The 16060-nt window shown below is 30.2% G+C and overlaps 1 protein-coding gene across 7 annotated transcripts in view; it reads left to right on the forward strand.

Moving 5' to 3' along the window:
- LOC142333132 (sphingomyelin phosphodiesterase) overlaps positions 1-16060 on the forward strand; it is a 217670-nt gene that overhangs the window by 84507 nt on the left and 117103 nt on the right. For 2 of the 7 annotated variants that reach the window (XM_075380071.1, XM_075380078.1), the window contains one exon: positions 4613-4676. The exons of the other annotated variants lie outside the window; for them this stretch is intronic. The gene's annotated coding sequence lies outside the window, so the exon portion shown is untranslated. The remainder of the gene's footprint in view (positions 1-4612; positions 4677-16060) is intronic. 7 annotated transcript variants of the gene reach the window in all.

Consider the following 16060-nt stretch of genomic DNA (forward strand, 5'->3'; position numbering starts at 1 on the left):
TTCTTAAAAAATACCTTACAAACCTCATTTTTAAAAAAAAAAAATGAATTTTTTAAAGTTATTCCAAAATTGTATTGAATTATATTAAGAGTCTGTATTTTTCGTTATACAAGAAAGAAAGAAAAAAGAATAAAAACTTGGTGATAATTATTTGGTGGAGTAATTATTTTTTCAAATTGGCATTTGATCAAAATTACTTACTTGGTATGAATGGGAATTTTTTGAGAATGACGTACATTTACAACGGTACTAAAATTCAGCTTCATAGGATTTTTCCCCCTAAAAGTGGTAAAAAATAATTTTAATTTTAGTAATAAAAAATAGTTTTAATTCTCAAGTTATTTACTGGAGTGATATTATAAACAACGCATCAGCTTTATGCTTAAAACAGTTTGTTTACTTATTTTCATATTATCAGAAATTTTCGTCCATGACTGTTTATGTATGTTTTTAGAAATTGAAGAAGGAACTGAAAAAAGTAAAATTACGCTGCAACTATCCGATAAGATTATTAAAGTTGAATGTAACTTATTTGTTCGCCATATAATAAGCTCAGTTGTAACTAATAGACAATTACTCGTACTATTGTTAATCTTTGGCACCTATTGAATTATCATAATCATTAGGCAACAGTTGTGTTTTATTTATTTGTAACACTTGTTCGAATATTTATAGAAAATTTTATATTCTTAAATCTTATTAACGTTATCTTACCAATACATAGTTACTAGAAACGACCAAATAAATCTTTTGATTCTCCACGCTTCAAATTAGTAGTAAAAAATAAATAAATGTATGTTTATTTGCAATATTTTTACTATCCTTTAGTCCTTTCAAGTTAGAGTCGTATCGTAAGGTTCTGTGTTCGAATTCCGGTCAGGGTAGGTTATTTTTTATACCAAAGTGTGAATAAAACGGTTGAAAAATTTACGTTGACCGCCATTGTGTTCCTCATCTTTGAAAGCTTGTAACTTCTGAATGTTACATTAAGAATTATGCCTAAGAATAAAGAAAAGCTTAAAACGATATTTTCTCTCGGAAAGTGGAAAAAAGAAGAGATTACTGTTTAAAAAGTAAAGTTCGTTGCCGTATTGAAAAAATGGAAGTGAATTAAAGATTTCTCAATACTGTAATTTTAACGCGTAGGGGATAAAATTCCCCATATAATATATTTTAGGTTTCAAAGATTCTAATGGGGTACGATTAAAATGAATATTTTTTTTACGGTAATGATGGTGATTCTTCAAAATCGCTATTTTTTTTTGATAAGAGTTCCTGTCTAATCTAATTTCATTTGATGGTGTATAAAATAATTTCTATAAATACCATGAACGTTACGTAAATTACTTTAGAATTCACTGACATGAATGTCTAGAATTTTCTTATTCGACTGGCTGACATCGTCGGTCGGTAGGAAGATTGGAAGCGGCACTTATGCCTTATAAAATGATACTAACATTATGTTATAATTATTGTATATTATTGCTGCTATGATTTAATAGATAAAAAGGCCAAGTTGAAATGAACAACTTTTCTATATAGGAAATGGGTATCTCAATGGTCCCTATAACGTTAAGAAAAATTCAAGTAAAGATATATTCATTGAAACCGCCATTAGAATATGTTATCTATTTTTTTAAATATATCTAGGATCTATTAACACAAGTTGTGGTTATATTATTATTCATAAATTTCCTCCTTATATATACAATAGAAATTGATGATAATGAATATTTTGTCACACTTTAACCCTTTCTTATTATTCCTGTATTATCTCTTCGATAACAAAAACTATTTAAAAAGTATACTTAGAAATTATTTAATGAGAATCCATTATTTATTAACTTATTAAAAATAATAAGGAAACGATATGTCAAAGGTTACCAACGGTTTTTAGTATCCTTTTTTATCCTGTGTTGTACTCTGTTTTTTGTTTGTAGATAATTGTATGTAAATTTATATTACTGGAAATTAAATAATGTACATTTCTTTTTATTATTATTTTTAAGTTAATAGACTATGTTCAATTCTTTATGAGTTATAATAATAGTGCGCGCATTAAACAGTAACGTGTCGTTATCCCTAAAAATTTATATATTTACTTAATAATTGTAGTAAATTGTCTCTAAACACCTTCCGATTGTTTTATTTTTGCTACATTTATTTCTGTGTTCACTTTTAATAATATGCACTGCATTTCTATTTTATTACACATGGTTCTTTAATGTATTATTCATTGTAAGTGCGTTCTTTGTTTGTATGTTGAACGTGTTTCTATGAATCTTAAATTAATATTTTACACTATGCGAATACGCGAATGTGATTGTAATATTTTTCAAGTAAAAACTACTGATTTTGTGAGTTGTAATCTTTATATCTGTTGTTAGTTATCCTTGCTTCGTTTGTTTCTATTTTTTTATTAATTCGATGTTTCTATTTTTAAACCTTGTACGTAAAACGTACATAAAAGCATACTCAATATTTTATATATTTTATCTTCTACTTTTGTAACTTACAACACGTTTCACAATTACGTTAAAAATCAAAACGGTTGTAATTTTATTTCCTAGTTATTTTTCTCTAAACCAAATGTAATTACATTATTGTAATTCGACACAAACAATATGAGTTGAATTTTTATTTATTGTTAAAAAGGGAACAAAGGCTGTTAAAATAATACAACACTATATAATAATACTACATTTCACGAGAAAACTGGCCAAAACAGTTATTAAAAATCGTTATTATTAATTTTAGTAACTTAACACTTTTTTAATTTTATTTTAAAGTCTTTCTATTAAGATAATGCATAGTAATAATACCAGTTTTATAAGTAATACATACATAGTTGGCACATTCTGCAAACGAGAATAAATCCTTCAGCATAGTCGGAAATAATAATTAACACTATTATATTATAAAATAACATAGTCAAACTCATTTTAAAAATATAATATAATAACACTACAATTCAAAATAATAAACAATTTTTTTTTTTTTTTTTTTTTTTTTTTTACAACTAATGTGGTGTATTAATCCCACGACTAGTAGTCTAATTAGTGATTACAGTATAGTTAGAAAAAAAGAGGTCAAAATTTGAAATTTTAGGATTAAATTTTTTATAAAAAAGAAAGGGACATTCAATGAAGTAAGGAATTTGGCGAATAATAGAATGGCCAAAAGATTTTTTTATTACAACCAAACCAAATGTGAGTATAGAGCATATAAAAAAAAATGGAAAGCCTGGAACATTAGGATTATTGAAAATAAGTAAATCAAGTAAGCTCAAACGTAAAAGGTATAAAAAACGAAAATTACTAAATGCTCTATTTAAATGTGAAAGAAATCGCAAATTAAAAAAAAAACGATGAAAACACATAATTTATTTTATGCGTAAAACATGAAGCAAAGGATTAGAAATTACCTGACTAGTAATTAAACACCTTCTTTGGATGGTATTTAAATACACAATTATCAATAAAAAAAAATTGGAAGATATCACTGAACTTGTTCATAATCCTATTGAGGTTGAGATCTCATTTCACAGCAAAACATATCAAGTTTTGACTCACGTAGTTCATTATTACTTAATTCGGCCACCAGAGCTGTCACCAGTAATGTTAAAAATGGACAAATTTACTGGTGTGGAACGCGCTCGTTGTATATTTTGGTTTCATGATTTGCAGTCAGCAACTGCAGTTCGATGTAATTTTCTTAGAGTACGGTAGGGAGCCTCCTAGTTGGCATACAATTTAGTCTTGGCATCAAACCTTTGTTGAGGCTGGTTCTTCTTCTTTTTGGTATAATTTAGGTAAGACTTCGAATTAACGCCTCAGCTGCAGAGGTAACCTCCGATTTTCTGGCTACAGTCTGGAATAACCCAATATATCATCGCCAAGATAAGAATTATAAAATTGAATTGCATGTAGAGTTTCTTACATAGACGTGCATTACATAGCATTTGTAATGAAATAGTCAAGAACAGGTAAAGAAATATTGAAGTTAACTGAACAAAAAATAAGAAAGTGGAAAAATGGCCCGTCTATTATATAATGAATTTAATTATTACTTTTTTAAACAAAAACAGATGTACCTAAAAAAAGGGAAGTCAAAATTTTTTTCAGTTTTTATTTTTAATAAATGCATCAAAATAGTTTTGAAAATTCAATCCTTCAAAAATGTGCATTTTAGAAATTCGGAAAAAATTCATTCGGTTTGTTGAGTCGTATCTGGATCCAAATGTAACATTTGATTTGCGTAAAAAATATTTACCTTTATTACTTTTATACAAAGAATAAAATTATTATTATGAAAAAGTTATATTATAAATCTTTGAATCTTTCTTTCATGTTCTATTCTTCAATACATTCAAATCTACCAGCTTTGATGTTGAAAATATTCAAGCAAGTGTTGTGTCCTTGTACGTAACGCTTATGCATTCTTATTGCAATTACATAATATTTCAAATTATTATTTTTATCCGTATAATTGGGTATTTTATTTTTAATATTGTGTTATAATGCATATTTATTATAATTTAGTAAAAATAAATAAAATATATAACAATAAAAATTTTAATTAATTTAGTTTCCCGTATTTTTTTCTGTTACAGGTGAGTGCACACGTGATTGAAACAACACTTTACACACAAAATAAAGCCTTTCGTGATCGGTGAGGTAATAAATGAAAAATTGTTATCGTGGTTTTATTTATTTGTTTAGTCTATGACACCAAAACACAAAACCAATTACAGTCAAAAATTACAAACAAGCATTTAACAAATTAATATAAGCTACTTTATCGTGGTATTACATTTTTAATAAGGGTTTACTTAGATGTAAAATATTTGAATTACAAACGTGTAAAATCATATCGCTATACGATCGTAAATTTATTAGGGGTCTTAAAGTAGCCGAATTCTAAATAATTCTCTCGTACTTAAAAAAAAAAATACTCCCACTCCTTTTGGAGAACGAAGTAAAAAGGAAATTATAAAAATAACACTTTTATTTTTATCTCTTTCATAATAGTTATTAGGTATTATATGTGTACTTTTTGGTTTATAGATTTCTGTTAACAGATGTAATTTCATTTCATTATTGAAATATATTTTTAAAAATGAAGAATAAACAAAAATAAGTTTCCATTAGTGGTTTTTCAGTTATCAGCCATTTTTCAAGTAATGATGTATTGATGTATGACAAAGTATTGATGTATCAGACAGTACTATTTTTATTTTTTTTAAATTAAACAAAATTGGTTTATTTGGTGTGGATGATGTACTACATCTCTCGCAAAAAACATGATTTAACTGCGTGCAAGATTCCACAACAAGGCTTTTCTTTTTCCTGTTTAGTTTTAGGTAATTACCTTTCAGATAATACTTCAGAGGATGAATGAGCATGATATGTATGAGTGTAAAGTGTAGTGTTGTAGTCCCAGTTCGACCATTCCTGAGATGTATGGTTAACTGAAACCCAACCACCAAAGAAAGCCACGTATCCACGATTTAGTATTCAAATCCGTGTAAACATAACTGACTTTTACTAGGACTTGAACGCTGGAGCTCTCGATTTCCAAATCAGCTGAGTTGGGAAGACGCGTTCACCACTAAACCAAGCCGGTGGGTTTCCACAACAAGGGTGCTTGTAGTGAATGTTATGTGATTTTTGTAGTACTTTTATAAATCAACAGTTTATGCATCAGTTATTGTAAATAATATATATTTTTTGAAATGCACATTTTCAGCATTGTAATTGTAATTGCTATTAATAGCATTGTAAATTATTTTATTCAGCATATATAAACGAATTTTTTTTTAATTAACAGTTCTTGTAAGTAATATATAACTTAAAAAAACAAGCAATAAATGAAATACCGTTGATTGAAAAACACCCAGATCTGTTGAGTACAAAGAAAACGTTTAGCATTTGATTCATTAATACGGAATATTTTTGAGTTTCGCAAGGCAAAAAATCTTTTTAGGTTGAAAAGAAGTGAAATATGAGTCTTTCGTTTAATTTATCTTCAGAGTTTTGAAAATAGACTCTAATAATGAAATAAAATCTCTTAAATTAACAACAGAAAAATGATTGGGATTTAAGACAGTCTGTAATTCAATGGCGGATTTATAGCGCAACAAATACATTTAATTCTATGTTACTGTTATTAAATTATTTGCAAACGTCCATGTTGTTTAAGAGAGAGAGAGAAATTGATTGACTTGACTTATTAACTGGCAAGATTGAGACCATAAGGTCCCATCTTCAATTTAAGCAGTTTAAATACATTAACAAATCACAATATTTATATATGTTATCATTTAACTTAGAAAGATAAAAAATATAAAATTACTTGTTCTAAATCGTACACAAATATTATCCAAAAAAAAAATCGCTCAAAATTACATTTACTATCAATTACAAATATATGATTGTTGAATAAAGTTATTAAAGTCTAAACAAACTCAAATATTCTAAGTATATACAAATATATAAATTGCCCATTTTGGAAAAAATTTCAATTTTAATTAATTTTTTTATTTCAATTTTAAATTAAATTTTCAACCTCAACTCTAATCCTAGACCCTTAAAACAAAATTCAAAATCATTGTATGTAAATTACGTTGTATGTAATTACGTTACAAATAGTTAATGCAAAATTAATAATTTACAAAGTTAAAACCAAACTCAAATGTGCTAACAAAAATAAAGATTGTTAAAAAATAACCTACATACAAAAATAAAAAAAATCTCTTAAATCTATAGAACTACCCAAAAAATCCCTGTTTTTGAAAATCATCCTAATATTACAAAAATGTCCCGCAATAGTTTGTTTACTAATTGCTTTAAAAAAATTATAACGCAAATGCAATTACTAAAATTAACGATCATTTCATGTTTTTACATTTAAGTTACATCATATATTTTTATTAGTAATTCCTTACACATATTTATTACATTAATGTATATTATACATCTTATACATTAATGTAGAATACATTAAATCTTTTAACATCCCCAGTGTTCAAACTATCAATCGGCGTCGGCGTCGCAAGCTCATTTATTAGTCTCACAGAATAAAGTGAAAAGATTTATTATAAATACCGGTTCAATGAAGGGGAACTTGCAATTGGGGATTTTAGTCTCTTAGAGAGAGAGTGAGAAAAAATAGAAAGAACTTGTATATGTTAAAAAGTTTATTTCTGCTCCGAAAAATTAATACATTTCCGTTGTAAAATAAGTTATGTAGAATAAAAAATACGGTCAGCATGTGGGAGCCCGTTGCCATGATATGGTTTACTGACTTAAAAATGCTAACGAGGTTTTGTATGTTTGATACTGCTGCTATAAATTTTTTTTTAATTCCGCTTACCTAATATATATGAGGACACCCGGATCTGTCCGATATGTATCTTAACAATCACTTATCCGATAAGTATAACGGAGAACAAGTTGCATTATCTGGTAACTTCATCAGTAGGCTCCTTACGACAAGCCACGTATATATCAACGACTTATTTCCTTATTTCTCTACCTTAACAGAAATCAAATGAGCATTTAGACAAAACTCACAATACACCATGCACACAACTCGCTAAAGTGATATATATATAAAAGTAAAGTAATGTCAGAATAAATAATAATTAGCAAAATTATTGACAAATTAATTACACTTAATTTCTAAACAAATTAAATTATTTGAAGATTTTTTGATTTCATGATTTGGCAACAATAGCTGTTGAACAATTAAATGTATTGTATTAAATGTATAACAATTATGTATTGTACATAAATAACTTAAGCGGTTTTGTGTTGATGTTAACGATCTAAAAAAATGGTTTATTTTGCTGTTATACATAGAAGGCAATACAAATTTGTATACATTGGAGAGTTGATGTCCATTTGTTAATCTCTGGTAAAGCTAATGATAATAGAATAACTTCGGTTGAGAATACCGTAACACTTTTCCAGAACGAAGAATACCAAATCGTAAAAAAACTTTTGAAACTGGAGGAACGTCTTAGAAAAATAGGGGCGTGCTTTAACCAAATCTATAGGTGCTGATCGACAACGATTTGTAACACATACCAATACTGAAGAAGAAACAACTAATGCCACATGATCTTCTTCTACAAGAACCAGACCAAGAATCTTGGTTTGGTTCTAAATTTCAAGAAGAAAAATTCTTGAAGAACCAAGAATCTTATTCTACAAGAAAAAGGGTCTTCATGTCGTTTAAAATATTTCAAAATCGAGCATTCGCGATGAATATTACGGGAGCAGCAGCTGTACCCGTTCCGCTTTACCGTATACGAGACATATTATCAACAATCATAATAAATTAACAAAGTTCCCCTGATGGTTAATTAGAAAATGTGCTCACGATTCCCATTTCTTTTATCAAATTCTGTTTACTGATCAATCGTGTTTCACGAGAAATTGAATTATCAATTTTCGTAACCTCTACACTTTGGCAGATAAAAAGAGACATGAGACTACCACACCGCATTTCTAACATATGTTTTAGCGTTTCATGTGGTCTTCTCGATATAGAATATCGATAAGCCTAAAATAGATACTTAATATTTACAATTTGTAATTATTGTGGTCTAATATGTGTGTGTGTATATATATATATAGATTAAATTAACACAATTGAAAGTTTGATAAAACATTAACAAAATGAACATTACGGACTTCACAAAATATAACCTTTCCCTTTTACCTTACTCACTTTTCCCTTTCCTTTCCTCCTTCCTTTTCCCCTTTCCTTTCCCCATACACTTTTCCGATTTTCATTTTTAACATATTCTCTTTCCCCTTTTTTCTTTCCCCTGTTTTCCACTCTTTCCATTTCCTTGCCCCGTTTCTCTTTCCCTTATTTTCTTTTCCCCTTTCTTATTTTTCCTTCGTTTTTCTCCATTCCCTTTTTATTTCATTTTCCCGTTTTTCTTTTTCCATTTTTCTCTTTTTACCTTTTACCTTTTTAGATTTTTCCCTTTTCCGATTTTTCCCTTTCCCCGCGCGTAAATCGGTCCAGTAGTTTTTTAGTCTATAGCGGACACACATATCGGAAACATTGAAATGGAATCGTAAAATATTTAGTATTGCGTGTGTTGCTTTTACGTCCAACAGATAGCGCTGTGTTTTAAAAAAAAGCATGTTCTTACCTTTCATAGGTGTGACATCTTAGGTATATAAATAGTAGGTATATAAAAACACGCGCGTATTCGAATGCAACGTTATGCCGAAATTTCGAAGCAATCGGTGAAGAACTTTCGGAAATTTAAGATTTGAACAAACGAACATTTACATATATATATATACACACACGAGTATTTCTTCTGTCCGTGTGTATGTGACACACGTCACATACGTTTAGGAAAATTATTAAATAAAAGAAAAAGTAGGAAGTACTTTCTTAGAATGTTCTTAAGTGAAAATTAGCAATAATGTGGATGAAAATTTATTAATTACACTAATTATTAATTTTACGACGTACCCCGCATGCACAAATAGTCCATAGCCGTCGGTTAAATAGACCGGTAGAAGATCAATTGATGGACAATGTAATTTAAGAGACCAGGTTGCAAACACACGTGCAAATGAAAGTCGAGAGCATCACAATTTTTGTCTTTGAACTAATGCATTGTGACAAAGAGTGGCATTGAGACTCAACGAGTCACCGCCGCACACAAAGCACATGGTCGACAACGCGTGCAAGAAAGTCGCGCATTGACACTTGCATCACTTCACCGCCTTGCGTTCGAATATGAGCCGGAAATAGACTATTCGTCACATGCATTAATTATCATGGGCAATATGGACAAAGAATGCCAACCCTGTCATGCATTTAAATACAAAGGTGAATCGGTCGGTCTTTGCTGCGCATGAGAAAGAGTTTCACTTCCACCATTGAATTCGCCGCCAGAACCATTAGAAATACTATTGGCTGGAGTCACATCTCAGTCGAAATTGTTTTTGCGTAAAATTCGTAAATTCAATTCTTGCTTCCAAATGACAAAAATCGTTCAGAATGAGGACGGTCGTAATTTTGAATCAACATTTAAGATTCAAGGCTAAGTATATCATCAAATTGGTTCTTTGTTCTCAATGCCTGATGCCGATCCAAAATTTATGCAAATCTACTTCACGGGCAATGAGGAGCAACAAATTAACACACGCTGCCAATACAACCACATCGAGCAGATGGAGGAGCGAGAAATAGTGGCAACTTTGGAAACGTTTTTGCGTTGGCAATTGCTTCATCAGGCATTGCAGCGACCTTGCTTGATGGTGGGTGGACTGCGCATTCAGCACTCAAGTTGCCGTTGAACATTCACACAAATTCAGACGCAATTTGTAACACAAAGAAGCATTCAGGCGTGGCTGAAGTTTTGAGAAAATACAAAATTATTATCTGGGATGAATGCGCTATGGCTCACAAGCATTCATTCGAAGCTCTCGAAAGAACACTGAAAGATCTCGTAGGTCGAGTTGTGATAACCGTACGCGTGGTGGAGTCAGGTATTTTAAAACTAATTTTTTTTTTTTCACATATTTTTTCATCAAATCGATCCAAACAATTTATAGTTTATTTGAAAATTTTTCTAATTTTTGGATTTACAACGTTTGAACAGGACAACGTCTGTCGGGTCCGCTAGTATATATATATATATATATATATATATCAAATAGTTTGTTTTGCAATGAATTGTTTAACGACCTTTGAAGCATATAATTCACCGTTTACAATTTGTAGGACCGTATTAATTAAATTTGTTTACGTTAATGTATAAATGTTCAGTTTTATTCATACAATACTGGTGTAGAGTCAATTTCTTTGGATTCTCTAATTAATTAATGTCTTTATTTTATTGTTTCATTATAAAAAGTTTGGCAGGGATAGAAAATCAATACTTTTTGTTTAATCTTATATGTTTAAAAACAATTACCACATTTACACCTGAAACAACTTTTTAAGTTTTATTTACGCTTTTAGTGCGAATAAGTTTCGTTAATGCTCAGTACTACATCGGCTAATCACTTGCTGCTTATTTGACGTTTTCCTCCTATTTTTCGACTTTATTTTATCTTTTCAGTATTCATTTCTAGGATCACCGTAGGAAATCTTATTTTTTTGTCATAAGTAAATTTTTGTTTGAAATTCCCTGACGGTTGTTTGAGCTATTTCCGTCTGTTTTAGGTACACATAGTGATGTTGCTTTGCAAGTAAAGAAACTATACAATTTTACGTCATATGCTGTTTCCAATCTTTCTAAACTGTTAGAAAATGAGGATCCCATTTCCTTCTTCCATTACCTATACATTTTCAGTATATGATAAGTTTAATGAGTTACCTTTTGTTGGAAATAATATATTTTATATATATATATATATATATATATATATATATATACCTTGTCTCTACTCATTAGTCTTTTATTTAGTTGAAAAAGTTAAGAAATAAAATTTGATAGTGGCCATAAAAATAAAAACAACAAGTAGTTATCATTAATTTTATATAAATCAATAACTTATTCGGTACGAAAATGAATAAGAATAGATCATTTAAAACAGGTTAAAATTTAGTCGCTAATTTTACTTTCCCATCTATAATGTAACTATACTAAGAGAAAATATGGTTATCGGTTAAAAAAAAAAAAAATCACCGACCGGGTTTTATTTACAAATCTCGATGTTTTACATCATAGGAAGTCTATTAAAATTAAGAAAACAGATATATTTTTCCCATAGATGTTCCTTACGTACTTCGGCATGCATGTATGTCGCACTCTTTTTGGCTATATTTTCTGACTGGATGAACCAACTTTTAATGTATTCAAAATTTTGGTCAGTAAATATCTACTTATGAGATATTAATCGTATTAAACTTTTTGGGGAGCGATGGAAGTTTGCAGTTTTATTAATTTTAGACTCTTTACTTCGGTAGTTTAGAAAAAAGGTTTTCTTATCAAAAAATGTTGCTCTTAGGTAGTACGTATTTAATTAATTTTTTTAAATAATAGAGGAAAATCATGAAATTGTTCGAGAAACCAGTTTTCGAAATATTTTCAGTTCCTCAGTGCCAGGAAGTACAGCAACTCTGTTACCAGATTTTGCGTTATAAATTGTTCAAAATTGGTATCCAACACAACAGTAAAGACCACAGATTTAATTATTAAATGTGGTTTAAATAATTTTTTTTTAATAATTGAAAATGTCCCATGTGTATTTTGTCATTAGGTATTGGTAGATGCCGGTTTAATAAGTTAAACATTTAAAAAATATTGAAATTAAAATGTGTATTCTGAAATTCTATTAGCATTTTTCCAATCTCAGCATCAGAAATCATACGTACGGATACTTTAGTCGTCTTTCGCAATAAAAATATTCTTTTTTTATTTTTTTAGGTATAATATAGTAAACATTTACTGTCGGGTATATCAGGATGTATCACGAAGTTCTTTCGGGACTTTCATAACCTATTCTATTCGTGAAAATAATGTTTAAAATTCACATAAACATAAGTCCTAAAATGCTTCGTTTGCGAATTACGTCTAGTGAAAGATTTCGCTCGAATTTCAGCCACTCCGGTGAAAGAAGGTCGTACTGAAATTTTTAGGACGTTATTTAAAGAGCAGAATTAATGATTTCTTACGGCTATTGACCTGAAAAATCGAATAAAACAAGTCTCACAGAACCTATCTTCAGTAGTTTTTTTGAAAAATCTGGGGCGAAAACCAATAATATTGTTAAGTGACTACTAAATGCATAAAACTTTTGAACTTGTAGAGAATGTAATTCTGAAAAAAATCGTGTAAGATAAATTACATAAAAGAAAGGAAAGTTAGAAAAATTCCAATTTTATTTAGAAACAGTTCATTAGATCAAAGTGCATTATACGTACCAGTTTATAAAAATGTTAAAAAATGAACTTTTCTTTGTTTTATTCAACTTATTTTACACCGTTTTGTTCAGAATTACAATCTCTACAAGTTTTGTTTAAAACTTTTACGTATTTATTTCCCATTTAACGAAGGACGTAAAACACAAGAAACAGGGTTTTTACCCCAGTTTATTGGTTTTCACCCCAGATTTTACAAAAACTACTGAAGATACGGTTCTAGGATCCGTTTTATTAGATTTTTCAGGTCAATAGCCGTAAGAGATCATTAATTCTGCTCTTTAATTAACGTCCTAAAAATTCAGTACGACGTCGTTTCACCGAGGGTGGCTGAAATTCAACTGAAATCTTTCACTAGCCGCAACTCGCAAACGAAGCATTTTAGGAACGTTTAATGAACTTTACTCATTATTTTCACGAGATGTATAGGTTATGAAAGTTCCGGGAGAACTTCGTGATACATTCTGTTTATATAGAACAACAATTCGTGTCAAATGTTACTTTGTAAATTGAAAACCTTATTACTATACATTTTCCTGATCCGATTTTCCAGACTTAGATTTTCCGGTTTTAATTATCATAAATTAATTAAGATAATCAGAGTTATGGTATTATTATCTTTAACCTCAAACATTTTTCCTGATGAATATATTCGAATAATAACATTCTGTAGTATAGATAATTGAAACTCCTGTTAATATCGTCGTACTGACATAACCATTTTATTTTCCCAAGTTCTATGAGTATAACCAATGTAGTTTATCTATTGTGGACTGTTGTACTTGTACAGTATAATGAAAAGAAATACGAGCGTTAAATTTTGGGGAGTATCTTTTCTTATCTAATTAGTATTGTCCGAGTTCATTAGCCGACATATGTGACAATGTATGTATGCGTTCGATATATTATTAAAATGGATTATCGCTGAGCTATTTCAATCGTGATGAAATGATCGGAGGGAAACGCTTATTGCTGTAAAGAAATAACCCATTTCTCATTCTGACTGACTCGGCTGCGGGTGTTTTACTACTGCTGTCCTTAAACTTCGTTTTATTAACACTCTCTGAAAAAAATGGTGAGTTTTCAGATCTTTATTTTTTATAGAAGTAATATTTTGTTTCATCCAATGCTTATTTTTAATTAAAACATTACTTAATTTTACTTACCGTACAAAAGTTAATTTATTTAGTGCGTAAAATGTTACTTTTTAGTTTAAATTTCTCTTCAAGTAGAATATTTCAATTAAACTTTTAAAAGATATTTCCTTCACTCCAGCGATTACGATCGTCCTAACTAGTAAACGGTACTTGTTTGTTGTCGCACCACCGCTTTCTTTCACATTTTTTTTATGCAACCTCTTCAGATTTCATGAGAAAATGAATATTAATGTTGATGTAAGATGGAGAAAGTACATATTTTTATTGAAAATTGAAAATTACAAAACACTTCAGATTATGTTAACTCCTTATACTGACAAATCGTACTATATAAACATAACCTAATTAAAAATAACCTTCGCTCCCTTTGATAACTAACCTCGTCTAATTAACGTTACTTATGCATATTATACGCTATTTAATGTTAATTAGACGAGGTTAACGAGCGAAGCGTTTTGTATGTTTGGTTAGGTTATGTTGATATACGTACGATTCATCAGTATATGGAGTCAACATATTTTTTTTTTCTTTTTTCTGTTTAGCCTCCGTAACCACCGTAAGGTGGATGTACTTCAGAGGATGTATGCGAATGATATGTATGAATTCGAATGAAGTATAGTCTTGAACATTATCAGGTCGACCACTCCTGAGAAGTGTGGTTAATTGAAACCCAACCACCAAAGAACACCGGTATCCACGATCCAATATTCAAATCCGTATAAAAGTAACTTCCTTCACTAGGATTTGAACCTTAGAACTCTCGACTTCGAAATCAGGTGATTTGCGATGACGAGTTCACCACTAGACCAACCTGGTGGGTGGAGTCAACATAATCTAAACAAACAACTTACGCTCGCTTCGCTCGCTAACAAATATATTTTTTGTTTAATACATTGTAATAATGCGTTTAATACGTTGTTTTTTGAAATAGAAGTTGCATAAAAAAACTAAAAAAAGTGGCGGTGTGATAACAAACAAGTACCTAGAAAACAATTTAATAAATACATATATATATTTACACACACACACACGCCACAATCCACTACGCGCGCGCGCAGTGGATTCCGGTTAATAGGCCACCGGTTTTTCGGGTAGGCCGTTTAATTGGAGCATTTTTGTTAAAACAGAAACATATTGGTATAAATTATAAAATTACGCCGGTTTAACGATCCAAAATGCCGCTTATAAGGCCCACTAGCTCGTTCGTTTCTTCCTTTTACTTCTAAAATATCACAATTCTATTAGTAATTTAAATCGCTTGACTGTTGCTGAATGTCGTATTAAAGTAACTTCCTTCTATCACTGGACTGCACAGACGTAGTGCGTGGCGACACAGATGACAATCTGCAGCTATGACGAAGCAAATGTTTTTATTTTCTTCATGCAAGTCTGTTGTTCATTGTGTATGGTGCTGTTGTTGTCGATTTTCAGTAACTATTTTTAATCACTTTGGTTTGCCTTTTTACTTTCGTTAATCATTTAATTTGTTTAATCACTTTTATCTTTTTACTTTGAATTTGTAGTTGTTGCGATCAACACTTGTTTTGTTGGTGTGAGGATAATATTTTTAGCGTTTAAATAATCAATCAAGTAATGATGCGAATACGTAGTCTAATTGAAGTTAGATCTGGGAAGAGTTTTTGTGTGAAACCTTCGGTGTTAGAGGAAGAAGCGGGGATCACGCTTCCGCGAATCGGTTAATTTGATTGTTGAGGGTTCTAAGTTATGGTAGATGATCGTGGTTGGAAGAAGCCATACGAAGACAATAATAGTAAGTTGTGTAAATACATGACGGAAATGTATGCCGAGGCATTTGCATCCTGACAGAGGCCAAACTGATGACTGTGATATGTTATCAGGTTTAGAGCGTCTAAAAGACGACCATCAGGGCTAGGAACGGAAGGGGTGTTCTGGCGACCGGGATCGTCACAAAGCGGGTGTCTTCTTCTCCTACGGGGGTCAGGATGGTCTTGGAGTGCCGATATGGAATAAGC

Source organism: Lycorma delicatula, chromosome 1, assembly GCF_047948215.1.
Source record: "Lycorma delicatula isolate Av1 chromosome 1, ASM4794821v1, whole genome shotgun sequence".
In the NCBI taxonomy this organism is placed as follows: Eukaryota; Metazoa; Arthropoda; class Insecta; order Hemiptera; family Fulgoridae; genus Lycorma; species Lycorma delicatula.